Here is a 19,075-nt window from a genome sequence, read left to right on the forward strand (position 1 = left end):
TCAGTGTTTCAACCCATTATAAAGAGGGGGCATAATTCCAGGGCAGCAGAAAGCACTGGCTGCCTGGAGCCCAGGCTCAGCTCACCCTCTCCTAGATCAACTTTCTTCTCCTCTGGAAAGAACACTGCCCTTTCCACTAATGCACACTGCAGGATGAAAGGGGAAAAGTGTTGTTCTGCTCTAAGAGGAGGGGGAAGAGGAAGAGAAAAACTCGAATGTGAGTTCTCTATGCACTTAGAGAAAATTGCATGGTACTTCAGCAGAAATCTTTGAGCATTACTCAAAGATATAAAAGCAGTATGTCCTACTAGAATCCTAAAGCTTTTGAATGAAAGTTGCCTTACTTTTTTCTTTCTTTTCTTTTCTTTTTCTTTTTTTTCTTTTAAAGTATAACCCTGCAATTTACTGGAGCTGAAGGCCCCCCTTTTTTTTTTCTGACATGGCAGATAACTTTTTTTTTTCTTTTTATAGGGGGATTGAGTGTTGTTGTTAGAATAAAGGCCTAGACACCAAATTCTTGGGCTCTGTTCCTAGTTCTGACCATAGTAATGAGGAAATACCATGTCTTGGTGCAAATAAATAAATGCACATAAATGCATCGGTTCCACTTAAATCCTGTAGGAATACTGCTATCTCTTGGGAGATACCATAACGACAACACATACAAGGCCAGTTGTGATTTCCAAAATTAAATATATGTATATATAAAATAGTTGTAAGGAAAATGCCCTGAATGGGAGAAATTGTGTTCACTCTTGGAGTAACTGCTTAAACAACAGTTATTTAATCAGCTCCATGACCACTCATAAGCTACAGTATTCTTTAGAATAAATTTCAGAGCTCCATATTGTATTACTACTTTCACTTCAATTTTGGAAAAAGAGGTATAACAGTAGATTTTACGATGCTTCTTTATTCAAATGAAATAAAATATTATCCAAAAAATTCTTTGAATCAGTTGCGAACTAACTTGTCTACTTGTTAATTTACTTTTGAGTAACAACCGCATACTCCTCTCTGCTTATATTTTTTGACAAATACTATTTTATTGTGTAACTGGTGCACACGTATCATAAAATATGCACTGACAAAACAAGTACTTGTTGGAATTTTTCCCATCCAAGTAAAAACCAGGCCCGATCCTGCTTAGCTTCTGAGATCAGATGAGACTGGGCACATTCAGGGTCGTTTGGTCGTAGACACATGTTGGAGCTTCTATTTCAATCAGAAGACAGACAAATAAGACAGGGAGCACGGGAAATCACCTCCAAAATGGAAAGGGATTCTCCTAGGGTGTCTTACTCATTGTCAATTTCAGGAAATTCCCCAAGGGATGTTCCTGAATGTTGAGTCTGTCTAGCTTAAAATGACTCAAGTCATGTAGCAGTTCTCCCAGAATTCTGTTCCATAGACTATTTCTCATGTTTGCTGGAATCACAAGAACAGTTTTATTCTTTAAGATATGAATTAACATCAGCCACAACTTATATTAACCTAATACATTTCTTCCATGGTCTAGTCTGCAACATAACTTTCAAGCATAACTAAGACATTACTTTATTGAATTCCTTAAAAATTGAAAAATTAACTGATGCTATTTTTAATAAATGTCACGTCATAAATACAGTCTACATTGTAAACATTGAAAATAATTTGATTTAAAAGGCATAAACTAGCTTTGGTCTTTCTGCTTAATCCCTTTTGTGTAAAAAATGTCCTGTTCCTGACTCGTTTCTACGTTATGTTCAACAAATAGTCTGAAAAATAAATTTTAATGACTCCTTTTGTGCTTGTATATTTTTCTTTAATATCTTCTTATTCATTTTTGAACAAAGAGAAATTGTCAGAGTCAAAGACATGACCTTTAATTTTAAAGGAATTTTCTTTTCTTACAAATCTGCTATCATTGTAATCCTAAAAGCACAAAAGAAAGCTAAATTATCTATCCTTTTTTCTTTGACCACAACAACTTCTAAAATTTAACTTTGATCCAGATTAAATGATAGCTCAGCCAAAAATGTCAAGAGGAGCCTTTTGGAGTTGGGTCCTATGTGTGAGTAGCTGGTCCATGCCGTTTAAATGGCAGGACTGAACTGTAGCATGGGGTTGCTATGTAAGGCAGTAAATAATGATTATAAATGCTTTGTAAACATTTTTAATGTGACACATCAATGCTCTATGATGAAAACTAAAATTCTCCAGTGAAGTACAAGGGGACCCTGTGCTGGCAGAGGCGCTGGCCTTTGGATGAGTAATATCCACTATTAGTAAAACCTCAGAGCTCCTTTGAGAGGGAGGGATTGTGCCATCTTGCTACACTTGTTACCTCCAAATATGGGAAAGTTATTCCTTATTTCCTTTTTCAAAGCTTGACTGCTGATTGAGAAGAGCGATGTGAATACTTGTTCCCTTACACCAGCCCAGTGAGTCACAGCCATAGAAATTACAGGAGTTAAGAAAGTGCATCATCTCCTTCCTTGGAGAACACTGAGGGATGGTGACTTGCAGTATGGTCGGGTTCTCAAGCTCACAGTGCACCTCGTTTCCTCAGGGTGTCTTCTTCTGTCTATTCATTGCTTGTTAAGCTGATACTTGCTGAATGTATTTTCTGGTCTCAGTGTAACCTATTCTGCTAGGTCTCATGAAATAACTATCTTTAACGCCACGTTGCCTTTCTGAATGAAAGCAGTCATCTATTCTCACAAACAGTACTCTTAGACCACGACATCTTACCTAAAAAATATCTTCTTTTTTTTATCAATAGTTTATCATTTATCCCTATCAAAATTACCTCTCTTCAATTTTATACAACCACAGTTTGGACTAATTTTTGCTTAATGTTCTCGAGTATATCCTATTGGTAAATTTTAAAGACGTTGTTCCTATATCATTGCCTCTATTTCTATAAAGCCTAAAATAATTTGTCCAATGATATATTGTGCATTATAGTGACGATATCGATCTTAAACTTTAAATAAATGGTCTATCCTCCCATATCCCATGCTGTTTATAACATATGTGCCCTGTTTTGTTGTTTAACATTTTTTCATAGAATCAGTGTATCCACAACACTACTGTATTTCTTTTCAAACTCTGTCCTTATTGGGGTCAGTCTGCAATTAATACTCTCATATAGGTCCTGGGAAAGGGAAGAGAGGAAAAAGTGGAAGGTGAGCATAGGTGTATGATTCCTTGGGAGGCAAAATATTTTGATTTTCTGGGACATGTTTTAAATACATGCACACACCACATAGATTTTGATATACTCCCCATTTTGACTCATTTGTCAATTTGGGCAACATGTATCTAGCATCTTCTATAACCCAGGGCTCTGTCCTCCATGCAAGTGAACGTCATTAGCAGAAACAGGAACTCTGAGAGGTACAGGGCATAGGTAAAAACCAGCGGAAGGCCCCCTGAGGCCAAGCCCCATCAATGTCATTGATTTTTATTTCAGTGTTTCTCTGCCAATTGTTCAACTTTCCTGAAATTTATTTTCCTAAACAGAAGAGATCTTGGATAAGTCATGTAAACTCTCCGGCCTTTTGTTTTTCTTAGCTATGTAATCAAGCAGTTGACTTGTGAAAAAATATTCAAATATGGACTACATAGAGTTGTATTTGCAAAATGCTTTTTTTTTTTCTTTTACGTCAGGCTAATCAGTCTATATCGCTATCCTTAACAGAGTAGCTAAATTATCAATGTGCCTCGAAAAGCAGTGCCAAGGAGGCAGCAGTGGTGAAATAGGGCCCCCTGCGTGCGGAAGAGTTTGGTCAGGCCACCTCCCAGGGTCTGCGCACTGTCATAGTTCCACATACGCTGAAATGTTCTAAACATCCACCTAGTCTCTTACCTTTTCCTTGCACTGAAAAAGGATGAGCTGTATTTTGGTCAGCTCTGGAAAAATTAAAACAAGTAATACTGTTGAGTGCTGGGAAGGATTGACGGAAACAGAAGCCCCCAGGCAAACTGGTAGGGATGTATTAGTCACAGCCACTCTGGACAGCAATTTGGCAATATTTAGGACAGTTGAAAATGTGCGTGATCAATGATCATACCCAATTTCATCTCTAGGGAAACACTCAGAAAATGCACAAGAATGTTTACCGTGGTGTCCTCTGGAAGACCCCAAATCATAAACGAACATTTTAGAAGGGACTATCCAGAAAACGTGTGGATTGTGCGTGCCATGTCTCACTGCATGGTGGTTAAAATGACCAAACTAGACCGGGCACCGTGGCTCACGCCTGAAATCCCAGCACTTTGGGAGGCCCAGGCGAGGTCAGTAGGTCGAGACCATCCTCGCTAACACGCGGAAACCCCGTCTCTACTAAAAATACAAAAAATTAGCCGGGCGTGGTGGCAGGTGCCTGTAATCCCAGCTACTCGGGAGGCTGAGGCAGGAGAATGGCTTGAACCCGGGAGGCGGAGCTTGCAGTGAGCCGAGATTGCGCCACTGCACTCCAGCATGGGTGACAGAGTGAGACTCTGGCTCTCACACACACACACAAAATAAACCAAACTAAAGGGTGGTGTGTTTTGTCTCATCCAATGATGGTAAGTGAAGAAGTCAAGTGTCAGGATGACCCATCACACGTGACATTGAAACACATTTAAGACGACACTGCACACTGTTTTTGAGTATCAGTGCACAGGTAATATGGAAAAACATCTCATCAAACTCAAATGGATTATTGTTTTATTCTCAAGAGGTAAAGAAAGGAGAGGAATAATATTGTAATGGTGGTCAAAAGGAGCTTGGCTTTGTCTACAAGGTTTACTTCCTTTCTCCTTTCTGCCCTTTTGTTAAAAGAATAAATGTGTTTGTTTTGTTTTTCGTGTGCCTCCTTTTTCTCGTAGGAAAAGCACACACACACACCTTTTCCGTATAGTTTTGGAAAAATACAAATAGAAAAAAAAGGAAGGCAACAAATATTACATAATGTGTTCAGTTTTAAATGTGGGTGGTGAGAATATAGTTGATTGTTATGTTATTCTTTGTCATTTTTCTGTGTTTTTCACATTTCTCCAAATGAAAAAAAATCGACTCTAAAAGAAAGCAGCCAACGCTTTAGTCTGTGTCACATTCACACAAACACACACGCACCTACACACACACAGGCCTCCACTGTTCATTAGCTGTGAGATTTGGGCAGATCACTTAACCTCTCAAGGCCCTGGGTGCCTCTCGGGTGTAATGAAACCTCACCCAGCTGAAAGCCAAGGGATGGACTAGACAGCCTCTTGGGATGCTTTAGTTCTCAGCGCTATGATATTAGCTTTACCTGCCTCTCCAGAGACAGAAGTCATAAAGAGCATGAACCTCCCCTACCTCCATTTGCCATTCAGTTCTGGGACCTGTCACGGTGTGCATCAGAGAGCCTGGAAATGCAGCCCTGTTCCAAACTGGCTGTGTCGCTGCTGCAATGACCCCTAGCCAAGTTCTTCTCATCGGCCTGGGAGGGGCGCTGGAGCCAGGGCTGTGTGCATGAGGACTAAGAAGGAACCTTCTCCACCAGACAGGCACAACAGCAGGCAGCTGGTGGACAGCGGGAAACAGTCAGGGACAAAGGGGAGGTAAAGTCAGCACTGGGGGCAGATGGAAACCAGGGATAGGGAACAGTGAGAGCAAAGGAGCAGCCATGGTGCCAGCACGGACTCAGACATCAGGAAGCAGGGATGTCAAGCCAGAAAAAACACAGCTCTCTAGGTTGACATTCCAGCAGGCATGTCATCCCTGGATGGGAACACGACGGTTATAATAAAAGGGAGGTTGACTAGTCGGTGTCTGAGCAAAAGAGATAAGAACCGTCCAAAATGCATAGACACTATTCTTACTGGCACTGATTCTTTTTTTGAGACGGAGTCTGGCTCTGTTGCCCAGGCTGGAGTGCAGTGGCCGGATCTCAGCTCACTGCAAGCCCCGCCTCCCGGGTTCACGCCATTCTCCTGCCTCAGCCTCCCGAGTAGCTGGGAGTACAGGCGCCCACCACCTCGCCCGGCTAATTTTTTTTGTATTTTTAGTAGAGACGGGGTTTCACCATGTTAGCCAGGATGGTCTCGATCTCCTGACCTCGTGATCCACCCGTCTTGGCCTCCCAAAGTGCTGGGATTACAGGCTTAAGCCACCGCGCCCGGCCCTGCACTGATTCTTTGACAAGAGCAAACACCTGCATGCTTTGTGCATCTTGGTGTGATGATATTACCAACTGACCAGTGAATGAGCCATTCATCTCCTCGGCCTGTACTTTTCTCATTTTGCTCCAGCAACACGCCTTAAATTTAGGAGAGCAAAATCTCCCCTGCTCTACCTATGGTACCTAATGCCATGATTAATTCCAATTGAGAAAATTAGCTCCTTCAGATCTTACGAACAGTTCTAAATTTTTTTCCACCCATTCCACAGAGTAGGGGAAAAACGTGGAATGATCGCTTTCTGTTACATGTTTTTAAAATATCATCCTTTTATATAAATATGAACATTTGCCATTTCATACTTTTAAAGTAGCTAGAGCATCAATGTCTCCCCACCCCACCCAAATAGGTGTGTTGGTTTCAGTGGCAATTGAGTCAATATGAATTTCTAATCACCTAGAATAAATTGTTAGACTAAGCAAGTATTCGAAGAACTATTTCTTAGCCAGACTTATACCAACCTCTCTTTAGCAGCAAGCAATGCATGTACAATATGTAACAGTAAGAACGAGACAGCAGTTATTTCAACAAATCCCAGGTGACTGGCCTCAAGTGACTGTTACCAGTGAAATTTCACAACATGGGAGCTTTGCTCTGTGAATTGTCTTTTCTACACTGATTTAAAAATTCTTTTACCAGATGTAAGTTTTAACTACACTTAGATACACCATTTTCATATATATAATTTTTCCCTTAGTTCTCAAATTCCATCATAAAATGGGAAGAGTGATACAGACACTATTTCTCTATTTGGAATTTAATATGTAAGATAGAGAGGTTTTTTTTTTTTTTCCTTCTGGAAAAATGTGAATCCACATTGTTCCAACAGTTGGAAAATTATTCCTCTCATGCCAAACCTATAACAGGGCAATAAAATGTGTAGCAGTTGGGTGGAGCTCCCCAGATTCCAGAAGTCTGTGAAATTTAGGGGCCCCCAAGTTTAAAAAATAAAATGCCTGTTTATTTTGTTCTTAACACATTTCTAATTTGTTTTTGCAGATTGTTCTTTATTAACAAGAGAAAGCTATTTTTGTATTGTTGCCAGGAGACTTCAGAAACCAACAGCCTGATCAAAATAATAACTTCCTGTAATGAGTAGTCTTGCTGGTTCAAAGATATTTAATTCTATAATTTTTTTTTTTTTCTGAAAATGTAAGTGAAGGGCTTTTAGCATTAGTGACATGACTTGCCGCTGTGGAAACCTGCCCGAAATCAGCCTGGCCTACTTTCATTGCTGTATCAGGCAAGTTAAGAACAATGCTTTTCTCTTTGAAACACTATAGCACTTTTGAATATACTGACAGATTTATGTATTAGTTCTAAATGCTATTTGCTTGAAGTTTCTTTAAAAATGATAGGCTAACAGAAAAAAAAAAAAACCTGACACATTAAGAGTATAACATAGTTTACAATCCATTCTAAAATAAGGTTTAAAATTTAAATTTTCCTTCATTTTTCCCCTGAAACTTCACAGACATGAAATAGAAAATAAGTTACCAGTGACACAAGCTATGCTATTATTAATTCTTCTCTCACCACAAAATAAAATAAGATACATTTCTTGTGGTATGTTTTCTGTACTAAGTATGCTAGCTCTTCTAGTATATACCAAGTTACTTTGCGAGGTACAATCTTTTATCTGTTATAATTGTAAATTGTATTGTGATGAAGTTCTAAAGATATTTAACAGAATTTTCTCTTTAATATTCAGATAGACTAATTTTGTGCGTTGTTTTACTGTACGTTTCTTTAAATTTATTTGAAATATGCTCGTCGGCTTTGTATCAGTTGAGAAGCAGTGCTAGGAAGCAGGAGAAAAAGGCAAATTATTGTGTGGAGTACCTTTCAATGTCAAATGATAAGTTAAAAGCTAAGCAATCGGAAAGACATAGTTTGGGGCTGGTGTAATATCAATATGCAATGATACCAGAGAAGAGATTTTATAACCTTAGGAACGGCTCACCTGGAATTACTGAGGCATGGAAAATGGAACAGAGTGACACTTGTTTCTCCACGGACAATCCCTGTACCCTGCCCTCACTTTGGTACTGAAGCAAAAAGGAACATTCACCCAAAGTACTTTTAAAATTACAGAAAAGTACTGTCATTAGAGGTTGAAGAAATAGTTGAATTTATTCTTTGATCCAAGAATCCAATCCCTTTCATTCAGAGGGTCTTTCTTTTATGAAGTCAGTGAAAATTAATCCTTGGAAATTCATGCTCTTTTTTTTTTTTTTTTTTTTGCAAAATTACTATACGAACACACAGCTTTATAGTCCAGATTAGACTATGTCTTATCCAAATGTCTATGAAGTCAGAGCTGATGAATACATCTTCTCACCTCATTTTCTCTAAGAAGGTATTCCGGTCCTAATTCAAAGGGCTGTAACAAAAAGTTCTAGCAAATTGTTGCTATTTTTGAGAGTACTGAGTAGCTCCACTGAGACCTGTTCTTGAAGCAGTGATTCTCACTGCACCTGAGAGCTTTGCTCCTGCTCCTGCGCTCAGAAAAATGACACTGACCAGCAAATTATTACAATCTAAAGGCATCATGTTTGTTCAGTAACTGCAGACACTAAATAATATTTTAAAAGAAAAATGTTACCATAGGACCACCTTTCTTTTTCCAAAAAGTTTAAAGAAGACACTAAATAATATTTAAATGGAAAAATTTTACCATAGGACAATCTTTCTTTTTCCAAAATGTTTAAAGAAGACACTAAATAATATTTAAAAGGAAAAATTTATCATAGGACCACCTTTCTTTTTCTAAAAAGTTTAAAAATTGACTTACCAGCCATAACCCACGTCAAATAAAGGAGACATTGAAATCAACAAAATTGGGGAGACTGGCTATTTGGAAACCAAATATGTTGAGCTCCTTATCCCTCATTATACATTAAAATTAATTACAGGTGGATTGGAGAGTTTAATATATATTAATTTTCTAAATTAAAAAGCTGTAAGATATATTTTAATATTTTTCTGACCTCTATTGTAGAGGGGAAACTTTCTAAGCACAAAGGTAATGTAAGAAATTAAAATTTTTTGACGTTTTAAAATAAATTTCAAAAAGATCACTAGCAAAATTAAAAGACTACCAAACTAGAAACTACATGCACAATAAATATTCAAAAATCCATTATTTATAAATGGGTTAATATTTTGAATTCTTAAAGAACGTTTATAAATCGTTAAAAAGAATCATACGACCTCACATAGAAAAACTGGCAAAATTACAAGTACAGAAGTTACAAAGGAGAAATACAAATGGATGATAAACAAACATAAGCAAATGTTCAACTAACGAAGATGGAAGAAACAGGAAGTAAATTGCAATGCATTCTTTAAATGGCTAGCAAATAAGAAAAGAGTTTGCATAATGACACTAAGCAATACTGGTGAATATTTACTGAAAATTATATGTTATGGCATTATTAGGTAGAATGCACATTAGTGAAGTCCAAGTTATTTAATAACTGGCTTAGTATGAGCCTGACCAATCAGAATGGACACAGGCCACAGAGGTGGGGCAAAGGTCCCAGAACTCTTCCTATGATTCAGTTCCTGGCCTTGGGGAAGTCTGACAATTCCCACAAAGGAACAGGATGGCCTGGGGTCCTGGAGGAGAGGCTTGTCCAGCAGTTATTTACACACTGATAGAGAAGAATTTTGATTTTTGACAATAAATATGGCCATCCCAGTGTGTAATAGTTGGAAATCAATTCAAGCATATATATTTTTAACTTAATATCCATTTATTTAAAAGAGACAGCGCTTAAGTCACTGTTTGACGTTGTAAATGTGTACGGGAATTCGATTCTTGTTTTTTTTAAAACAAATAGCTTTTTTATTATTGCTATACTTTAAGTTCTGGGGTACATGTGCAGAACAAGCAGTTTTGTTACATAGGTATACACGTGCCATAGTGGTATGGTGCACCCATCAACCCGTCACCTACATTAGGTATTTCTCCTAATGCTATCCCTTCCCTATAGTGTGGGGAATCCCTATAGGGATTCCCTATAGGGGAATGTGATGTTCCCCTCCCTGTGTCCATGTGTTCTCATTGTTCAACTCACACTTATGAGTGAGAACATATGGTGTTTGGTTTTCTGGTCCTGTGTTAGTTTGCTGAGAATGATGGCTTCCAGCTTCATCCACATCCCTGCAAAGGACATGAACTCATTCTTTTTTTATGGCTGCATAGTATTCCATGGTATATATGTGCCACATTTTCTTCATCCAGTCTATCACTGATGGGCATTTGGGTTGGTTCCAAGTCTTTGCTATTGCGAATAGTGCTGCAATAAACATACATGAGCATGTGTCTTTATAGCAGAATTATTTATAATCCTTTGGGTATATACCCAGTAAAGGGATTGTTGGTCAAATGGTATTTCTGGTTCTAGATCCTTGAGGAATCACCACACTGTCTTCCACAATGGTTGAACTAATTTACACTCTCACCAACACTATAAATACATTCCTATTTCACCACATCCTCTCGAGCATCTGTTGTTTCCTGACTTTTCCATGATCACCATTCTAACTGGCGTGAGATGGTATCTCACTGTGGTTTTGCTTTGCGTTTTTCTAATGACAAGTGATGATGAGCTTTTTTTCATATGTTTGTTGGCCACATAAATGTCTTCTTTTGAGAAGTGTCTGTTCATATCCTTTGCCCACTTTTTGATTTTTTTTTTTTGTTTATTTTGTTTTTCTTGTAAATTTGTTTAAGTTCCTTATAGATTCTGGATATTAGCCCTTTGTCTGATGGATATATTGCAAAAATTTTCTCCCATTCTGTAGGTTGCCTGTTCACTCTGATGATAGTTTCTTTGTGTGCAGAAGCTCTTTAGTTTAATTAAATCCCATTTGTCAATTTTGGCTTTTGTTGTCATTGCTTTTGGTATTTTAGTCATGAAGTCTTTGCCCATGCCTATGTTCTGAATGGTATTGCCTAGGTTTTCTTCTAGGATTTTTATGGTTTTAGGTCTTACATTTAAGCCTTTAATCCATCTTGGGTTAGTTTTTGTATAATGTGTAAGGAAGGGGTCCAGTTTCAGTTTTCTGCCTATGGCTAGCCAGTTTTCGCAACACTATTTATTAAATAGGGAATCCTTTTCCCATTGCTTGTTTTTGTCAGGTTTGTCAAAGATCAGGTGGCTATAGATGTGTGGCATTATTTCTGAGGCCTCTATTCTGTTCCATTGGTCTATACATCTGTTTTGGTACCAGTACCATGCTGTTTGGGTTACTATAGCCTTGTAATATAGTTTGAAGTCAGGTAGCATGATGCCTCCAGTTTTGTTCCTTTTGCTTAGGATTGTCTTGGCTATGTGGGCTGTTTTGTGGTTCCATACAAAATTTAAAGTAGTTTTTTCTATTCTGTGAAGAAAGTCAATGGTAGCTTGATGGAGATAGCATTGAATCTGTAAATTACTTTGAGCAGTATGCCCATTTTCATAATATTGATTCTTCCTATCCATGAGCGTGGAATTCACCAAGGCTGACATGAAGGAAAAACTGTTCATGGCAGCCAGAGAGAAAGGTCAGGTTACACACAAAAGGAAGCTCATCAGACTAACAGTGGATCTCTCTGCAGAAACCCTGTAAGTCAGAAGAGAGTGGGGGCCAATATTCAACATTCTTAAAGAAAAGAATTTTCAACCCAGAATTTCATATCCAGGCCAAACTAAGCTTCATAAGTGAAGGAGAAATAAAATCCTTTACAGACTAGCAAATGCTGAGAGATTTTGTCACCACCAAGCCTGCCTTACAATAGCTGCTGAAGGAAGCACTAAATATGGAAAGGAAAAATCGGTACCAGTCACTGCAAAAATATACCAAATTGTAAAGACCACTGACAACATGAAGACACAGCATCAACTAACGGGCAACATAACCAGCTACCATCATAAGGACAGGATCAAATTCACACATAACAATATTAACCTTAAATGTAAAAGAGCTAAATGCCCCAATTAAGAGACACAGACTGACAAATTGGATAGAGTCAAGACCCATCGGTGTGCTGTGTTCAGGAGACCTATCTCACATGCAAAGTATTCTTTTATTTAAAGAAATAAATTGCAAAAACTGTAAACACAAAATGACAGTTTTACCCTTTGACCTAGTAATTCCAATGCTGTATATCTAATATAGAAAAGTGGACAGAGATTTATGAAAATAGACTTATCATGCAGTGATAATGACATAATGATAATAGCTTGATTTATGATGTGCTTACTATATGCCAGGCATTCTAAGTGATATATAGGTCAGCACTTTTCATCCTAGCAAGAATGCTGCAACATAGGTTTTATTGTATCCTATTTTATAGATGAGGAAACTGAGGCATGAAAAATGAAAACAGTTTTCACAAGGTCCCGCAGTTAACAAGTGAAAGAACTAGAATTCATTGACCCTGAAGTCTGCATTTACCCACTAGTGAGCAAGTTAATACCATAATGCAATGATGTACGTGAATTAGCAGGCTTTATAGCTTCTTAAATAAAAAATGATCATAATTAGTCTATCTCAACTATATAGAGTCCACTTAAATTTTCATTATCTGGCCACGTTTGCTAATGTTACCTCCTACTCACATTATTTTTATGCTAGTCTCACACATTGTCTCACAGCTATTATCTGTTAGAAAACATGATACTTTATCTATAAATTGTGATGTGGTTACAATTCAAACTAGCTTCCTACAATAATGCATTTCTTCTTGTTCCCAAGAAAATAGTAAACATATTACTATTAGATTCATAATGAAAGGGATCTGAGTGAACAGGTTCACTAAAAGCAATAGCATAGACACCGTTATACTTAAAAAAAAAGTTATACATTTACTATTGTGTTTGAAGCTACATTCACAAAATTGGCCTTTCCTTTTCACTCAATATTTGTGTCACACTGTACCATTTTCAGCCCAGCACAGAGATAGGGAGGTAATCTGGCCTTTTATCTGTTACCTCATTTCTTTAGAAACTCCAACCATAACAGTGATAAAGTCTAAAATCAGACGGTTTTCCTATACCCTAGTGTATGACACATGGTTTTCACTGAGATGGTCCACATGACCAATAATCTCTAGGTCACTACATTAAATGGGCTCTTTTCAGTGTGTCAGTGTTGTGAACCACCCAATGATTGGAGGAAACACCTTTCTCCTTCAGATTCGGAAATGGCCCTCCCCTGCCTCACCTCTTTCCTCTCTGCCTACTTTCCTTCACTGGCCTATTTTCTTCAACACAGACTTTAGATAGTGAGGGGCAATTCTTGGCCCAGCCCCTTCTCTTCTCATCTTGTCCTGTCTCCCAGGCACCCTGTGACGTTTCCCTTGCCATCTAGACCTTGAGTCCCCGATTTCCATCTCCAGCTGGTTATAGCTCAGAGCTCTGTTCTGTATCACTATTCACACATTTCAAAGATGCTTCAAACGCACTAGGTCCCAACTCAACTGACTTCCCTCAGACCTGATACTTCTCCAATGGGCCTTCCACAAGGCCCTGCTGTTCCTCCAGACACATGGGCCCAAGCCTATGCCATCGTCAACATCTCCTTCTACCATACAACCTCACATACAAACAAATGTGGAAGCACTAAAACCTTTACCCCCAAAAGAGCTTGAAGTTTCTGTCCCTCTCCGCTGCTGGCCCCAGCACAGGTGGTTGATATCCTTCCCTGGACAACTGCACTCTTGATGCCTTTAACCACCACTCACACTGCCTGCTAGTTCACTCACACCATTGCTCTTCCCAGAACACCTGTGTGACTAAGGTGGCCTCCACCTGCTACGTGATTTGGCCCTGCCTCCATCTGCCAGCTTAGCTCGTGCCCCTGTCCTCTTTGGTCTTTGAGTCCTGGCCACACTTCATTCCTTCATTCTTCATTCCATTTCCAAAGCACCAGATTCCCTTCAGCCTCAAGGAGGCCTTGAGCACATAGCTGCTTCTTCCCCAAAATCTTTTACCCTCCCTCTCACCATCCCCAAGCCAGCCTTGTTTCTGGATGTCTTTCAGCTCAAACGTCATCACTGCATAAGAAACCTCCCTGGTCTAGATGGTCCTGTTATACTCTCTTAGACGCCCTGTCATTTTCCTCCAGAGGACTTGACAGAGTTTGCACTACACATTCATGGGAATATTCCATTTTCTTTCCCACTAGACTGTGAGCTCCACATCTGCAATGATCATTGCCATATTCCCAGGACCAGTAGTGGGCATGACATATAGCACACATTTGATACCCATTTGTTGAAAGCATAACGTGATACTTGGAAAGGCAAGTTCAGTGAGCTTAAGGCTTCTTTACTAATCATACTCCTTTCATTAACATTGAGCCATTTGTCCTGGTTAAGGTGGCCTATTGCATGTATTACAAGTCCCCAGTACTAAGCAGCAGAGGCTGTCTTGACCTGCAGCCCTCAGCACACCTGGGTAGGCCCCCAGTTCTCTGTCTTACCAGCCGCTGGCTCCCATCTGGCTCCCAACCCTCCAGCTAATTTAGTAATTTAGCACTCTCCTGCTGCCCTTCGCCTCTAACACTGCCAGATCTTCTTGGCAATCAAACCTAACCTGGGTGGAGCTCACATTGACTATCTCATCTCAGGGGGCAGCCCACAGCCAGCTTGGCCTGTCTTCCACAGACAGGGTCCATCCATAATACCCTGCCTGCACTCAGCAGCCCAGCCCCTGACTTTCCAGCATTGCCTTAGGGTTGAGCTACTGTGGATTTCAAGAGTTGGTGGCATTCCTATTTTACAAATGAATTTCTGAAAGACATTTTTTTTTTATTATACTTTAAGTTCTAGGGTACATGTACACAACGTGCAGGTTTGTTACATATGTATACTTGTGCCATGTTGGTGTGCTGCACCCATTAACTCGTCAGCACCCATCAACTCGTCCTTTACATCAGGTATAACTCCCAATGCAATCCCTCCCCCCTCCCCCCTCCCCTCTGAAAGACATTTTTCAAGCTAACTTTCTTCTTAGTTTTAGGGGGAAATGCAGACAATATTATCTCTGTGTTAAACTACATCATACAGCAGAGTTCAAGGTTTTACACCACTTAGGTAATCTTCATGCAGATTTGTTTTTAGCAATGATCATTTCTCTTAAAATTTCAAATATATATATAAATATATACATGTTATATAAACCACATATATGTGTGTATATATTTAATATGTTCCAAAGATATATATATGTATATATAGATGTGTATATATGTGTGTATATATGTATATACATATATATGTGTGTGTGTATATACGTATATACATATATATGTGTGTGTGTGTGTGTGTGTGTGTATACACATATAAATATCTGGAAAATTATTTTACTGAAATTATATTTTTTGTTTTCCAAATTTTAAGCCAAAATTGTTTTTCATAACTGCAACCATAATTCAGTTTTTCTGAATGTTTGTAATTGCAAAAATTTGTAGCAAGTCTCTTCAAATTCATCTTGATCTTGTTTTATTCTCTGCCTTCACATAGCTAGCACGACTAATAATTCTATAATATGGAGAGGTCCCCTATGGGGAGTGCATTAGAAGAGTTAGCTTCTGTGTTTAAAAAAAAAAAAAAAGATTTTCATCAAGACAGTCTCATCTGCTATCCCCTGTAGGAATTTCCCTCATGAGAACTACTTAGTCCATTACTATACCCTTGAGAAAATGATACAAGGAACTCATGTCAATCTCATTCCACAGATTTTACAAAAAGTTCCCCAGGCTGGTTGTGTGCTTGTAGATGAAAAAACTCAATGTCGCAAACCTGGTTTTTCCCTCCTCCTTTGAGCCAATGAGTTCTGCAGCTGCTCCTGAGCTATGTGGAACCCTTGTGAAATATACAGCCAAGAAGAGACACCACACTTCATCTCAGCCTCCTTTACTCAGCACCATCCAGAAAGTTTCCACACCCAAAATCACACTGGAAAAGTGCCCAGAAGGCTGACGGGCAGGAGGCAGTGGGGTGCGGACCTCCAGGGAGTGATATGAATACAGGCTCTTCACCACAGTCTGCATCAGACTGAGGAGAAGACACTCGAACACCAGGGAGAAAGATGGCCATGTCCTCAAAGGCAAGAGCCGTACTGAAAGAGGGCAAAGCTGACTGAAAAGTGGTGATGGCAGTGATGATGACAACTCACCTGAGTGTTTACCGTGCATCAGGCACCCAATAACTTGATGTGGACCGACACATTTAGGTCTCCCACCAGCCCTGTGCATAGTGGGCACTGTTATTGGTGCCATTTTATAAATCAGGATACATAGGCCCTAAATATTAAGTAACTCACACTCAGGGCGCAGAGCCCAAGCTCCTAACCAGCCATGGAGCATGGATGCTCACCTTCCATCCCAGCATCAGCTGTGCGGAGACTGCTCAGTTCCATTAAGTGTGTGGTTTGTGCAAGGACTTCCTAGTTCCCTCCAGAAAGCCCCAAAATTATCCCAGTGTTGTCTCTGAAGAAAAAAGCACCACCAGGTCATAGCAGGATCCTGGTGAGACTTGCAAGCAGGCTCAAAAATGGCCTTGTTCTTCCTGAACACCCCTGTTTCTTGTCTCAAACCAGAAAATAAAAACCAATGTATGATAAAATTATATGTGTTCAACTATCAAAATCACTACTTCTTGAAGAGATGTATAGAGATGTACAACTCTATACAAATATCTCTATACACATGCCATGTATATGCTTGGCAAGCACTCTATACTGAACACCTACTATGTGACAGGCCAATGCTAAACGCCGGATGCAAAGAATGTCATCTGCAGTAGCTGATCACGGAGTTTTTCTAATCTAGTGCAGGCCTCGGATAAGTAAACTAGCATTTATAGTATCATACTCCGTGTCGATGTGCCCAGAGCATCAGGCAAGGATGGAGAAGCTCCTAGTCTAGAGAAGGAAGATCAGGGAAGGCTCTTCAGGGAAGAAAGATAAGGACTGGGATAGGGAGAGGATGATGGGACAGCTGGACTGAGACCTAAAGGCACATCAGGAGTTCACAAAGGTCTGGGATGGGTGTTCCAGAAAAAAAGAAAGCGCTCTTAGATGCTAGGGGGGCCTGGATTTCCATAAAAGGTTCCGCATGGTAGGACAGTACATTGAGAAGGAAGAACCCCAGAGGAAGACGGCTGGAGGCAGCCCAGTGGGGTTTGCAGAGCCAGGCATTTGGGCATTCCTGAAGGTTCTCAGGAAGTCACTGAGTTTTTTTCCCCTTCCGAAGCATAGCAACATGAGATTTAGTTTGTAACAAAGGCACACTGATGATGGTGAAATAGTTTTTAAAGGATTTGAGAAGGTAAATGAAAGGAGACCTGTGAAAACTCAGTTTGAGTTTTTCAGGCGAGAAATGATGAAAGCAAAGGTTGAATGTTTTTTAATAAATCAGGACAGAACAAAAAGGCACTTTTTGGATAGAAGCAAGTAATGTTTCTCCTATTCACTGCATGACGTAAGAATGATTGCCTCTGTACCTCGATCATAACCTTTGGTAAATTAAAGTGTTTGAGTCCCACGAGTGTTTCTGTGTTACCACCCACTCATCCTCCAAATAAAGCCCTGACCCACGAACTACTTTGATAGGAGAAAAAAATGAGTTGTGTTGATTTTGGTCTCCCATACTTCAGATTAACTAGATCTACCTTTTTATTCTAAGCTGTTAACTTATCTCAGTGTAGAAATGAATATATGCCAGACAGATGCAACATGTACTAGAAGAGTAAATAGAAAAGGTACAGGCACAGTGGCTCATGTCTGTAATCCCAGCACTTTGGGAGGCAGAGATGGGTAGACCACTTAAGACCAGGAGTTCGAGACCAGCCTGGCCAACACGATGAAACCTGTCTCTACTAAAAATACAAAAATTAGCTGGGTGTGGCAGCGGGAGACAGTAATCCCAGCTACTTGGGAGGTTGAAGCAAGAGAATTGCTTGAAACTACGAGGTGGAGGTTGCAGTGAGCCAAGATCACACCACTGCACTCCAGCCTGGGTGACAGAGCGACACCCTGTCTTAAAAAACAAAAAAAGAAGAAGAGGTAACTTTTTGAGCAAAGACACTGGGCAAATTATAACCTGAAGATCCTATCAGAAATAAATATGCAAACAACTGTTCTCCAAAATTTCAGAGTGGCTTCTGCACATGCAAAGGATAGCTTTTATCTGTGTACAGGAATCCCTGATATTCAAAGTCCATATGAAATTCTTCTCGGCACATAACAAGTACTCCTAGAGTTAGCAAATTTCTAGGCTTCTAAGATATTCATGAAATATTCTGTGAGCCCAGTGTTTCCTAATACTTTAAGAAACTAGATTCTGTAAACTGCTCATTGATGACAAGCAGTAAAAACTAAGATTGTTGGCCAGGAATTTATATGAGTTGCAATTTCAGAGACTCTATGTTTTTCTGTACTCTTTGCCAGAAACTCATTTTTAATATCTTCCTACCAAAGAGGAAAAAATAGAAACCTGAAATAATAGTCAAATTTATGGGGAACTGCTCTGTCAGCAACCCAGGCCTTTCCTACCATCCCTATCAACAGATGGGCATGAAATGAGTTTGTTTTCCCTCAAATAACTTGAAAGCTTTGTGTTCCCTCCTTGTTTCTGTGCAGGGATATATTTGCATTCGTGGGCATTCAGGTTTGGGGAGCAGATTTAATCTTCCTTCCTCCAGTAACTCTCCCAAAGACTTGGCTTCTGCCCTCTTCAGAAAATTCCCATCGTTCCCAGCAGCTCAAGTTCACAAATGTCTAATTTACCCGAGTATCAGAAGCATTTATGTAATGATGCTTTTAAGATTTTCATCTTTCTTCCACATGATCTTAATCCGGAAAACTGTAAATTGTTTAGACTA

General features: G+C 39.4%; 1 long non-coding RNA gene across 1 annotated transcript in view; it reads right to left on the reverse strand.

Annotated features, from left to right (window-relative positions):
* Nucleotides 1-525: 525 nt before the first annotated feature.
* LOC103879457 overlaps nt 526-19,075 on the reverse strand; it is a 78,016-nt gene continuing 59,466 nt past the window's right edge. Inside the window, exon 5 of the long non-coding RNA XR_640081.4 lies at nt 526-1,428. This is a non-coding gene — a long non-coding RNA (uncharacterized LOC103879457). The remainder of the gene's footprint in view (nt 1,429-19,075) is intronic.

Source organism: Papio anubis, chromosome 15, assembly GCF_008728515.1.
Source record: "Papio anubis isolate 15944 chromosome 15, Panubis1.0, whole genome shotgun sequence".
Taxonomy (NCBI): domain Eukaryota; kingdom Metazoa; phylum Chordata; class Mammalia; order Primates; family Cercopithecidae; genus Papio; species Papio anubis.